This window comes from Haemaphysalis longicornis, unplaced genomic scaffold (genome assembly GCF_048455015.1).
Source record: "Haemaphysalis longicornis isolate Haplotype H1 unplaced genomic scaffold, Haemaphysalis longicornis Haplotype H1 scaffold_11, whole genome shotgun sequence".
Taxonomy (NCBI): Eukaryota; Metazoa; Arthropoda; class Arachnida; order Ixodida; family Ixodidae; genus Haemaphysalis; species Haemaphysalis longicornis.
Genome location: NW_027526214.1, coordinates 92,274,202 through 92,288,238, shown reverse-complemented (window position 1 = coordinate 92,288,238; position 14,037 = coordinate 92,274,202). Strand labels below are relative to the sequence as shown.

General features: G+C 46.5%; 1 non-coding gene across 1 annotated transcript; it reads right to left on the bottom strand.

The window, feature by feature from the left end:
- Window positions 1-11,305: 11,305 nt before the first annotated feature.
- Trnar-ucu (transfer RNA arginine (anticodon UCU)) lies at window positions 11,306-11,377 on the bottom strand. The gene has a single exon. It is a non-coding gene; the product is annotated as a tRNA-Arg (tRNA).
- Between the last annotated feature and the right edge of the window lie 2,660 nt (window positions 11,378-14,037).

Sequence of the window (14,037 nt, the reverse complement as noted above, 5' to 3'; positions counted from 1 at the left end):
AATGCTTCGCCTGCCCTCTTAGCCTCGCTAAGCCCTATTGCATCCCATTTAATGCCCTGTAATTCCTCGAACAACACCTCGAGACTTGCTTCGCTGGATAAGGTTCGCCCGTTAAACGTTGCCAGGTTCACATTCCACTGGCGGCCTGTCTGGATCCAGGGATTCTAAGCACCCTCTGCTGCTTCACCGGTCTGACCGCCACCGTGGTCAGTTGCTTCGCAGCCGCTGGGGACTGAGGGCCGTGGGTTAATTGGCGTATTCATGGGAGGTTGTGGCCGTTACTACACCAGGGTGGCCGATCCTGCTCTGGTGAGGGAGTGCATTGCTGGCAATGGTCGCTGGGGTCAGGCCGCACCCCAAACCCCTTTGTGTAATTCCAATACTACGCGGATTTTTTTAATTGAGTTGGAATTGTCCGGCACCGGGATTCGAGCCACGGTCCTTCGGCATGCGAGACGGGTGTTCTATCTCTGCCTCACCGCTGCATCGCTCACGCTACACGGTCCACCTTGTTAAATATGTTTAAGCCAACAAATGAAGCGATCCCGGCTGGCCACTCATGAAGATCTTTCAGGAGCAAGTTAGGAAATCCGTATCAGGTGCAACAGCTTGGTCTATGACGAAGGGAGAGAAAAAGAGAGAGAAATCTCTTTATTTTCCAGCAATTTGTGTTGGAACGCATGGAGGCTGCCGGCTGAAGGCTGGCGGCTACAGTGGTTGCTCGGCCAACCAGAAATAGCTGCGCCTCCGGTTGCAAGCAGCCGAGCGCATCCCCCACCGCTCGACTCTAGAGATATGGTGGAATGAGCTAAGAGGACAGGCCCACAGGCCGTGGCTTAATGCTTCCAGGGAGTCGCAGAGGGGACAGTTGGGCGCAGGGAAATTAAGGGACTAGGTCTTGTGGAGGAGGGATCGACGGGCGAAGGAGTTGGTCTGAAATAGTCGCCTTAGGCGCTTCTCAGCGTTCGTGAGGGTTGTGTGGGTAGTGGGAAAACGGCGTTGGGAGAGGCGATAACGCTTCGTGGCTTCTTGATACGAAGCAGACGTTCGCGTGCCGACCGAGCACTGTGTTAGAGAGCATCAGCGAGCCCATCACGGCTGTTAAGTTCTCGCGCTCCTTTGTTGGCCGCCTCGTTGCTCCCACCCCAGTGGGGGCCGTAGTCCAGACAATGTCCAGTGGTTGAGTATGGGGATTTTGGAAAATATCGAGCGTGTAGCCAAAACGCTACCACGAATGATGGTTTGAATGGCAGTCTTCGAACAAGGGATTATAATGTGTGGTGGCAGCCTGGTGATGCGGACCAGGGCTATTGCCGCCTCTTCCGCCGTTACCGGGTAAGATCTCCATATGGTAAGGAAAGTGACCGGGGGAGAGACCGCCAGCTCTCTTGTTCCTCCAGACTTTCACCATCGCTGCAAGCTGGGGAAATTTTTTTGTTAATATACCTTGCTGCACAGTGTCGCCAGCGATTTTGCAGGTCAGCAGTTTTTTTCATTACGAAGGTAAAACGACGAAGTAAAATTGTGGTTTTACTGAATAAAAGCTTCTATGAGCATCGAATCTTGTTCAGGGATATGTTGAGTCTAATTTTTTTATTATGTCCTCCGCGTTTATATTTTTAAAAAGCAATATTGGTGGATCACCAAACTACAAAACCCCTCGAGAACTTCAAAACAATACCTCTAAGGAGAGTTTGAAAATGAAGTATAGCAGACATAGCTAAAATAAATGTAACTGCGATACGCATGCATGAAGTAAATAACGAACATACCAGCAACATCTGAACAACTACAGCAAAATACGCGTAAATACCATCCACAGATGAAGCAGCAGCAACATCGAGAGTGCATCTTCAGCGTAGTTGAAAGAACGTCCGACATTTAGGTACCAACAACGTTATCTCAACATCCACAATTTTTAAAAATATTGTACGTTGCACGGCTGTCCAATATAGATATAGCTGGGACATAGAAGTTCGGATATTTTTGGGACGTCGCATAGATGTTAGTGGTTTGCTGGGTAGTCCCCTAGGCTTGATTAGTAGATTACGGATAGACCTCACAAAAGTACCACACTATCCTGCTCATTATAGCTTCAAGACTCGTCAGCAGCAGGCGCCAATAATGCCTATCCGGTGTTTGAACACTTATTCATTACAGGGACTTTTAGGTGAATGTACCCAAAACTGTACCCAGACTGTAAACCCAGACTGTACCCAGAGTGGGCATGGATGCACGACAACAGCAGTGTACTCACCATTATTGTTCATTGCGCAGTTCACTGGATTCCTCACGGAAGGCAGCTGGGTCACCCCGTCTGAGACTGCGCACTTGTGCACCTCGACGCACATTTACTGTGTGGCGGCTGAAGACTTCCTCTGCCAGCCATCCGCATGCATCCCGATAGCGTTATCGTCGATGAACCGAACCGGCCTGGTCCCCCCGGTTTTCTGCCAAGATACCCTCGTTCGCAGCATCCAAGCCTCAAAGTCACCGTTTCCTTGCTTGGCGGAGCACATAAAAGGGCACCCCGGAGGCCCCCACGCCAGTGGCATTAATGCACGACAACAGCAATGTACTCACCATTATTGTTCATTGCGCAGTTCACTGGATTCCTCACGGCATGCAGCTGGGTCACCCCCTCTGAGACTGCGCACTCGTGTACCTCGACGCACATTTGCTGTGTGGTGGCTGAGGACTTCCTCTGCCAGCCATCCGCATGCATCCCGATAGCGTTATCGCCGATGAACAGAACCGGCCTGGTCCCCCCAGTTTTCTGCCAAGATACCCTCGTTCGCAGCATCCAAGCCTCAACGTCACCGTTTCCTTGCTTGGCGGAGCACATAAAAGGGCACCCCGGAGGCCACCACGCCAGTGGGCATGGATGCACAACAACAGCAATGTACTCACCATTATTGTTCATTGCGCAGTTCACTGGATTCCTCACGGCATGCAGCTGGGTCGCCCCGTCTGAGACTGCGCACTCGTGTACCTCGACGCACATTTGCTGTGTGGCGTCCGAGGACTTCCTCTGCCAGCCATCCGCATGCATCCCGATAGCGTTATCGCCGATGAACAGAACCGGGCTGGTCCCCCCGGTTTTCTGCCAAGATACCCTCGTTCGCAGCATCCAAGCCTCAACGTCACCGTTTCCTTGCTTGGCGGAGCACATAAAAGGGCACCCCGGAGGCCACCACGCCAGTGGGCATGGATGCACAACAACAGCAATGTACTCACCATTATTGTTCATTGCGCAGGTTAGTCCCCTTTCCATCCCACCTTGTAAATGCTTAGGTCAGATGACCGCTGCATAGTCGTGCTTCCATCCCCAGAAGCCTTTTTGATCCATTCTGTGCCTTATGTTTGCTATTATTTGGTGACGTTGAGGTAAACCCGGGGCCAATGATGAAATACTGCGATTAGTGAAGGAAACTAGTGAGCTCTGCATTAGAATTGAGACTAACCAAACCAACTTGCCTAAGGCAGCCGATGAACTTAAAGCAGCTCATGATTCTGTCGCTACTTCTGTTTCTGGAATCAGTACCCGCCTCGAAGCCGTTGAAAAGCGGGATACTATTCTTGAAGGTTGCCAGCGTGACATGGCTTCTTTAGGCCAAACTGATTGCCTCCTTAATGAAGTAATCACTCTACGAGCAAAGCTTGACGACGCCGAGGACCGCTCGCGGCGCAACAATGTTCTGTTTTTCGGTTTCGGAGACAACCCAAAGGAAAGTGGGCCAGAATCAGAACAGCGGATTGTGTCGTTTGCCTCTCAAAAACTAAACTTGGAAATCGCCGCAGGAAATATATAGCGCGCTCACAGGATACGTCTATATGCGCCATATAAGCAGAGGCCTATTGTGGTAAAATGTGCTTCTTAGAAAACAAAAGAGTTGGTGCCGTCAAAAAGATCGTTGCTGGATGATACCCACTTTTACATCAGAGATGACCTTTCACTAGCAACACGAACTGCCCGCAAGAAATTGCTTGAGTGCGGGAAAGGTCTTAATACCTCTTACAAACTGCGCCACAATAGGCTTTCTGTTGGTGATAAGAACTACGTGTACACGCTAGCGCTGACTGTGTGCAAGAAATTAAGCCGACACCCTCTGCCTCTGCACCTGCTGTATCATCCCCACGGTCGACGCGTTCAGGACGGGGTGTATGGACAGCCGAGCGGCAGCTAGGGGTGCGCGAGGGGTAGTGGTCCTCAACATGAGAATAAAGCGTCCGTCCTCTACACAAACATTCCTAGCCTGTACAGTAAAAAGAAAAGCCTTAGCTCTTTACTAAATGACTCCGAGGCTGATATCGTTGCTCTTACCGAGACGTGGCTTTCAGGTAAAATAGCATCGACTGAGGTATTTCAGTGCAACAAAAAGTACGTGGTGTATAGACGGGACCGTGGTTGCAAAATCGGTGGGGGTGTTTTTATTTCTGTTAGTGACCATTTGGAGTCTTTTCTAATCATGCTTCATTCTAATCTAGAGATGCTTTTGTGTTGCATAACTTACAATTTCAAAAAATTCATATTTGGCGTTTGTTATCGGTCCCTCTCTAGTGCTGCTGGTTTTTACGAGAATCTTCACGATTGCTTGAACCAGATTGCATTGCGTTATCCGGGTGTGCCACTTTTTCTTGTTGGTGACTTTAATTTTTCAACAATCAAATGGGCGCATGCGTGTCCTTTTGCCAATCCTGCGTCTGCCGAGTCTGCCTGTGTTCTTCATGTCTCTTCCGAATTTAGTTTATCACAGCTAGTCTGTCAACCAACACGTGTCACGCCTACAACATCTTCTTTGCTTCACTTAATTCTGACCGCATCCCCTGACATCACTTCTCCATTACGCACGTGCCTGGGTTAAGTGACCACGACGTGCTTCACTTTACTTTTTCCCTTCCTCCCAGTAAAAACCTAAGCGGCTAAAACTAATCAGAGATTATAACAGAGCTGACTTCGAGGCTATAAACCATGAACTTTGCGCCTTTATGGATACTTTGCTGTCATCTGGCATGGAACAAAGCAATGAAGACTTGTGGTCCTCTTACAGATGTAAGGTTTTAGACTTAGTTAATAAATTCATACCTTTGAGGAATATGTACAGCAACTCTAAAGCTGCCTGGTATACGCGGTATCTTAAAATACTATCCAATAAGAAAGCGAAGCTCTTCCGTGGTGCTAAAAAATCGTCAAGTTCGGCGAGGTGGGCTGCCTATAAGCTAGCAGCAGCATCCTACGCGGAAGCATTGGAAACGGCTGAGTAATTTTTTCCGCTGTACCTTACCCTCCTTACTGAAAACTAACCCTAAGCGTTTTTGGAGCACTATGAAGCCGAAGCAGGACTGTAACATTTGTCTGGTAGACATGTAGGGAGAACAAGTTGCGAACCATTTGTGTGCCTCTGCACTTAATGATAGTTTTGCGAATTCTTGTTCTGACCCCTTCATCAGCGAATTCCCCCCCATGCAAAAGTCTAATTTTTCCCCATGGACCCATTACTCTTGATCCTGCTGGTGTTGCAGCTATATTATCTAAGTTAAAAAGGTCGTCATCCTGTGGTCCTGATGACATAACTTTTAAATTTCTTGAGAATACTAAAGAGTACAGCTTAATTATATTGTATTGGAAGTATACCAAATCTATTGACGAGAGTTACTTGCCCAGGGAATGGAAGACCAGCAGGTGACGCGCATAACCCCTCAAACTACCGTCCCATGTCCATTACTTCCATTACTTGTAAAATCCTCGAACACATAATATTCACTCATTTGGTTAACTTTCTTGAGCCAATCAGTTTTTTCATAATTCTCAACATGGTTTCAGAAAAAACTTTTCTTGTAAAACTCAACTTATTACGTTTACCTGTGACTTGCATGCATTTCTTGACTCCTCTTTTGTAACTGACTGTCTTTCTCGATTTTTCCGAAGCGTTTGATAAAGTTAATCATTAACTTCTCCTATTGAAATTACGTAATTTGAAAATTGATCCTCAAGTCTTACAATGGATAAAAGTATTTCTTTCTAACCGAACGCAGCTTGTGTCTGCTAATCAAACTAACTCTCCTGAGGTACCTGTGCGCTCAGGTGTATCTCAGGGGACTGTGCTAGGACCCTTACTTTTTTTTATATACATTAACGACCTGCCTAGTAATATTTCTTCTTCTATTTGCCTTTTTGCTGATGACGGTGTGCTTTATCCTAACATTACTAGTTCCTTTGTTGTTGAATGTCTACAATCTGACCTTAATAATATTTATACTTGGTGCAAACTTTGGCATATGGAGCTTAACATAACTAAATGCAAAGTGATGAGGATATCCCGTAATCTATTAACTTGTCCTGGTTATTTTCTAAACAGTACCCAATTAGAGTCCGTAGTCAAATATAAATACCTTGGTGTGCACATAACTAAAAACCTCTCCTGGTGTCGACGTATTCATTTTAAATCATCAAAGGCTAACCGCATGCTTAGATACTTAAAGCGAAATTTTTCCCTAGCCCCTTCTTCTCTCAAAAAACAGTTATATGTTACTTATGTGCGCCCCATACTAGAGTATGCTTTGTCAAATTGGGATCCTCGATATACTAATCTAACTAACCAACTTGAAGCTGTACAAAACCGTTCTGTAAGATTCATGCTTTCTAACTATCATGGTACGGCCAGTGTAACTACTATGAAATCCAGTCTGAACTTAACTCCTCTCGCTACACACAGAAAACTGTCACCTCTGTGCCTATTCCAGACAGTATATCATAATAACCATGTACTGAAATCACGCTGGATACAACCCGCACATTTCATATCTTAACGTCTTGACCATCGTCACAAAGTTCATATCCCACACCAAAACACTGTCACCTACTCTCATTCGTTTTTGCCGAAAACGTGGCGTGAGTGGAACCACCTGCCTGCTTCATTAGCTTGCATTACTAACCCTAATCATTTCCGAGAAGCATTGTCAAGTTCTCATTTGCTCTGAATTTTTTCCCCCAATACTTTCTAGTAAGGAGTGCTGTTTTTGTTTTTCGTTGTTTATTGTTTCTTTTTTTTATTCTTAGTGTACTGTGGGCTTCTGTCGATCCGCCATTACTGTGTTCTTTTAAGGCGGATGATGTGCGCTTACCATTTGCTTTTATGTTTGATCCGAGAGTGATTTCGCCTATGGCTGCCGTTATTGCATTTGCTTTACCAGTTTCTTAAACATTGTTTTATATATTTGTGTGTATAATCCTTAAACTCTTGTCGCGTACATTTGACTTTTTTGCTTCTATGTAAGCCCCTGCCCTGTACAATGCTTGGATGCCCTGAGGGTAAAATAAATATATAAATAAATAAACCTTTCAGAAGCTCTTAAGGGGAGGATTCCACCTCGCATAGTATTCGTTTTTGGAAATGATCTCATGAACACTCAAAAACGCACCTAATGCTTCCAGGCTAAATTAAATTTTTGGAACTCATTTCTTATCACTCGTAGTCACTACCGGGCCCTTTCCCCGGGGCAACTTCGTTGCCTTTTTTTTTTATATCTCATCTTCATTACTGATTTTCCTATCTATCCACTCATCTGTTAGAGTTGGTTTTTGGCACTCTTTGCCCTATTTGTCCTTGTATGTCTCCCTGCTATTGCTGCAGCCCCGACCATTGTCCTTAACTGCGGTGTCCCCTGCCAGATTCTTGCGCACTTTGCATTGAGGTGTCCTATAACTACGGTATACAGGGTTTTACATTTGGCATTGTCGATTCCACATCTTCATGTAAGCGTCCAACTAGCTGGTCGTCATGGCTGGTTTGTGCCACTTATTAAGCCTAATCACAAGACCGGCTACCCTTTCTTTAATGCTATAGTGTGCGTTTTGGTTGTCAGCTATGCTTTTATTGACTAGAAGTCTCACTACCAGTTCTCTTCTGTACACAAGAGTACGATAACAAATCACATGCCCATTTTTCAGCACCTTATGGGCTTCAGCTGTCCTCCTAACCTCGCTAAGCCCTATGACATCCCATTTAAAACTATGTGACTCCTTGAACACCTCTTTACTCGCCTCGCTAGATAAAGTTCTCGCTATACACGTTGCCAGTTTCAGGTTCCATGGGCGGCCGGTCCCGTTCAACGGATTTTTAGCACCATGTACTGCGTCGCAGGTCTGAGAGCCGCCGTGGTCAGTTGCTCCGCAGCCACTGGAGACTGAGGGCCGTGGGTTAATTGGTGTATTCATGGCAGGTTGTGGCAAGTACTACACCAAGGTGGTCAATTCTACTCTGGTGAGGGAGTGCTTTACTGTCAATGGCCGCCAGCTTCACGCCGCACCCCAAACCTCAATTTTCGATTCCTTCAACGCGAGGATTTTTTAATCCGCTTGAAATTGCCCGGCACAGGGATTGGAACCACGATCATTTTGCACGTGATGCGGACGCTCTACCTCTATGCCACCGCTGCGCAAGCACATATCTTACACAGGCATTTAGGGCGAAGGCAAGATAACCGTTGGTCATTAAGGCATACCGAGTGGATCTCCAGAGAAGGCAACCGTGCCAGTTGGCGCCAGAATGTTAGGTGAGCAGATGGGATCAAGAAGTTTGCAGGGACAAATTGGTCGCAGTTAGCGCAGGACCGGATAGCTTCGAGATTACTGGGAGAGAATCTTTGCCCTGCACTGGGCATAGGTACCCTCATGATGATGATGATGATACTGTCAAGGAATTCATATACAGGCAGACAATGCGGCACAAGATTTTGATCCAATTACAATGACAACGACGACGACGACAACGAAGTTGGTGACGCGGGCTCTCTTAAGGCCTCCACGTAATCACTCTACATACTTCGTAATACCATTTATACATCGTTTCATCTCGAAGAATGGTTCGACTCATTTGCTCTGCTGCTACGCAACATTTGGTGGAGCATGCGGGGTGCGCCCCCGTATTGGCCCAAGCTTTGCGTGCCATAGCCGTGGACCCATCCGTGAACGTTATGCGAGCCACGCCGGGACGCCGCAGCACCGCTGTGACCAGAGATCGACCATGTCCTGTGCCCCGCATCCCAGCCCGTTAGGTGCCGACGAAGACCTGCGGAGAACCGCTGTTACGAGACGAACCGTGATTGTAGTATCCCCAGCGCTTTGGTCCAACGTGGCTCGTAGAACCTCCGACGCTGTCACGCATGAAAACATCGATGCGGCGGTGCCAGCATTACCAACAACATCATAGTCATTCGTGGCGGAAAGCGATTTTTCCTTGTACATTCTCAACGCATTCCTCATCCGCATCAGAATTTCATCCTGCCGCGTCATCGACAGAGACAGTTTTCCTTCAGCGGGGGGCCAAACTCTGTATAGGAGCACAATGCGGCACAGGATCATGACCCAAATAAGACGATGGCGATGACGAAGACAACGAAGTAGTTGACTAAACCTCTGTAATGGCTGCCATGTAAATCCAGTGTATAGATCGTTCTATGTTTTAATACATCATTTCATCTTCAACCATAGTTCGAGTCATTTTCTCTGCTGCTACGTAGAAATATATAGTTGTGATGAGTACTCCTTAGTTGCTGCATCAATACGCGCAAAGTAAAAGTACGCTCTTCAGAGAGTTTATTCAACGTTTCCACCTGAGAAAGATCTTAATCCCGAATCGTACCTGTGTCAGATCGAATCGATGAAATAAAGTCATCGAATAGCGGACTTGTACTGTGTATGTACAAGTAACTTCAAAAACTGGCGAACCTGTATACGCAATGCCTAATGACCGCAATGGTACAGGAATCTTGGAAGAACGCGAACATCATCCTAATCCATAAGAAAGGCGACATGAAGGACTTGAAAAATTACAGGCCGATCACCTTACTGTCAGTCGTCTGCAAGGTATTTACCAAGGTAATCGCTAACCGAATCTCTGCAACCTTAGATTTCAGCAAACCTAAAGAACAAGCAGGGTTCCGTAAAGGTTATTCAACAATGGACCATATTCACACGATCAATCAGGTGATAGAGAAGTGCGCTGAGTATACAGAACCCCTATATATAGCCTTCATAGATTATGAGAAAGCATTTGTCTCGGTCGAAACCGTAGCAGTCATTCAGGCATTACGGAACCAGGGGGTAGATGAGCATTATGTTAGAATACTAGAGGATATGTACAGTGGGTGTACAGCTACCATCATCCTCCATAGGAAGAGCAGTAAAATACCTATAAGGAAGGGTGTCAGACAAGGAGACACCATCTCTCCAATGTTATTCACAGCATGCTTACAAGAAGTATTCAGAACGTTGGATTGGGAACAGGTGGGAGTAAGGGTTAATGGAGAATACCTCAGTAACCTCAGATTTGCTGATGATGTTGCCTTGCTAAGTAACTCGGGGGACGAATCGCAAAGCATGCTTTCCGCACTGGGCGAACAGAGTTGAACCGTGGGCCTGAAAATTAATATGCAGAAAACTAAAGTAATGATCAATAACCTCGGGACAGCACAGCAGTTTGAGATAGGTGGCGAGGCAGTGGAAGTGGTAAGCGAATATATCTACTTAGGCCAAGTTGTGACTGCAGATCCCAACCATGAGGCAGAGATAATTAGAAGGATCAGAATGCGGGGGGGTGCATATGCCAGACATTCTCAGATAATGAATAGCAGCCTACCATTGTCGCTGAAGAAGAAAGTGTATGACAGCTGCATCTTACCGGTACTCACCTACGGGGCAGAAACTTGGAGGCTCACTAAGAGGGTTCAACTTAAATTGAGAACGACTCAGCGGGCAATGGAGCGGAAAATGATAGGTGTAACATTAAGGGACAAGAAGAGAGCGGAGTGGGTCAGAGAGCAAACTGGTGTTAAAGACATATTAGTAGAAATTAAGCAGAAGAAATGGACGTGGGCAGGGCATGTAATGCGAAGGCAAGATAACCGCTGGTCATTAAGGGTAACAGAGTGGATTCCTAGAGAAGGCAAGCGTTGCAGGGGGCGGCAGAAAGTTAGATGGGCAGATGAGATCAAGAAGTTTGCGGGGATAAATTGGTCACAGTTGGCACAGGACCGAGGTAATTGCAGAATAATGGGAGAGGCCTTTGCCCTGTAGTGGGCGTAGATAGGCTGGTTATGATGATGATGATGACTGTGTATGTATAAATATATATATATATATATATATATATATATATATATATATATACAGAAAGATCGGGCAGCAGTCTACAACGCCAAAGGAGGCATAGGGGTGTGGTTAGGCTCTTTTTCTTTTTCACTACGGTTAATGAAGTAAACATTTTTTTTTAATATACAGAAGAAAGAAAGAAAGAAAAACACGCGCCCAGAGTGGGGACCGAACCCACGCCTTTCGATTAGATGTCGAATGCCTTACCAATTCGGCTATCTGGGCGACTGTGTTCTCCTTCACTTTCTGGGCTATTTATATTTACTAGAAGTGTATCTGACGCTTGAGGGTGGTAGCCAGCGCCACTCTTAATACACGGGGAGAAGGGGACCTTCTTTTCAATCCCCGGGGCGTGACTCGAGCATCTACAGCCTGTCATGAGCGGGTAACTGGCGGGAAGCCCTCTTATGCTACCTAGGCATCAAGGCTGCCAGAACCGAGACCCTCGCTGGGCTTCCGCAGAATAATATAGTAAGGAAATGAGGGGCTCGTTGAGGAAAATACAGAAAGATAGGGCAGCAGTCTACAACGCCAAAGGAGGCATAGGGGTGTGGTTAGGCTCTTTTTCTTTTTCACTACGGGTAATGAAGTAAACATTTTTTTAATATACAGAAGAAAGAAAAACACGCGCCCAGAGTGGGGACCGAACCCACGCCTTTCGATTAGATGTCGAATGCCTTACCAATTCGGGTATCTGGGCGACTGTGTTCTCCTTCACTTTCTGGGCTATTTATATTTACTAGAAGTGTATCTGACGCTTGAGGGTGGTAGCCAGCGCCACTCTGACTACACGGGGAGAAGGGGACCTTCTTTTCAATCCCCGGGGCGTGACTCGTGCGTCTACAGCCTGTCATGAGCGGGTAACTGGCGGGAAGCCCTCTTATGCTACCTAGGCATCAAGTCTGCCAGAACCGAGACGCTCGCTAGGCTTTCGCAGAATAATATAGTAAGGAAATGAGGGGCTCGTTGAGGAAAATACAGAAAGATAGGGCAGCAGTCTACAACGCCAAAGGTGGCATACGGGTGTGGTTAGGCTCTTTTTCTTTTTCACTACGGTTAATGAAGTAAACATTTTTTTTAATATACAGAAGAAAGAAAGAAAGAAAAACACGCGCCCAGAGTGGGGACCGAACCCACGCCTTTCGATTCGATCCCACCAATCTATCTCCGACGTTATCTCGCCTTCAAAATTTTGTGTCAGTGCCCCTTTAAGGTTGTAGTCGTCGTTGCCAGTGCTATTCAACTTTTTCCGAAACAATTATTAGTGCCGAATGACGTGTGTTTGTGATGTTTCTTTGATACAGTTATAAATAAGCGAAAATAGAAGTCGAGAGAAGCGGAAAAAAACGGTGGATATTTTCTCGAGTTCGATTTTCGCTTGTTTATCACTGTATCAAAAAACATGAACAACACGTCATTCGGCACTAATAAACATTTAGGAAAAAAGCAGAATAGCACTGGCAATGACGACTGCAACCTTGATATGTGTAATATATACAGTGAGGCCGTAGATAGGAGGCGACCAGAGCGCGTCTTCATAGCTCCTTTATTCGGAGTCCAGTGGAAGAGAACCCAAGAAGGCAATCAAGCCCAAACACTGGTGATGATCTCTGATGAAGGGGGATCGTAGATGACGATGTTTGTGTATGTAATGATCAATAACCTCGAGACAGCACAGCGGTTTGAGACAGGTGGCGAGGCAGTGGAAGTGGTAAGTGAATACATCTACTTAGGCCAGTTTTGACCCCAGATCCCAAACGTGAGGCTGAGATAATTAGAAGGATCAGAATGGGGTGGGGGGCATATGGAAGACATTCTCATATAATGAATAGCAGCCTACCATTGTCACTGAAGAAGAAAGTGTATGACAGCTGCATCTTACGGGTGCTCACCTACGGGGCAGAAACTTGGAGGCTCACTAAGAGGGTTCAACTTAAATTGAGAATGACTCAGCGGGCAATGGAGCGGAAAATGATAGGTGTAACATTAAGGGACAAGAAGAGAGCGGCGTGGGTCAGGGAGCAAACTGGTGTTAAAGACATATTAGTAGAAATTAGGAAGAAATGGACGTGGTCAGGGCATATAATGCGAAGGCTACATAACCGCTGGTCATTAAGGGTAACAGAGTGGATCCCTAGAGAAGGCAAGCGTTGCAGGGGGCGGCAGAAAGTTAGATGGGCAGGTGAGATAAAGAAGTTTGCGATGATAAATTGGTCACAGTTGGCACAGGACCGAGGCAATTAGAGAATAATGGGAGAGGCCTTTGCCCTGCAGTGGGCGTAGATAGGCTGGTGATGATGATGATGATGATGATGTAAAGAAATGAAGAAGTGATCACCTCAAGCCGGTGGTGATAATATTGAGCAATTGCTACCTACGGTGGCAGAGAAGCTGTAGCCTCAAAAAAAGCTCACACTAATGGCCCCTGCTGGGAAAAGCGCCCGGCTAGCTTAGGGTTAGGCAGAATCACGACGAGTAAATGCCTTAATTAAGCCTGGACACGTGTACAATCTCTGTACCGCGACGACAGTGGTCGGAAGTGCAACAGACTGGGGTGACGCGATAATTTACGGGTGTGGTCGCCTCGAGAAAATTGTAATCACCAAGGAAGTGGTGTAAAACGTTTTCGCAGAGGCCTCGCACGCAAACCGGTGTGCAGATCAAGACTTCGTCATGAGGGGAGACGTAAACAGAACAATGAGCAGTGCCATAGCTCTGTTTGCGGTCGTGTTGGCTGGCTTGAGTGTGCTTACAAACAAGCTGGCGGCAATGTGCTATGCGAGAAACGAATTGTTCGGGAGACGATGCAGAAGGGGAAACCGGAGCGGTGGAAAAGCAGGTATTTAAAGAGTGTAAAGGGCGCCCATCGTAAACAAGGTTGAATG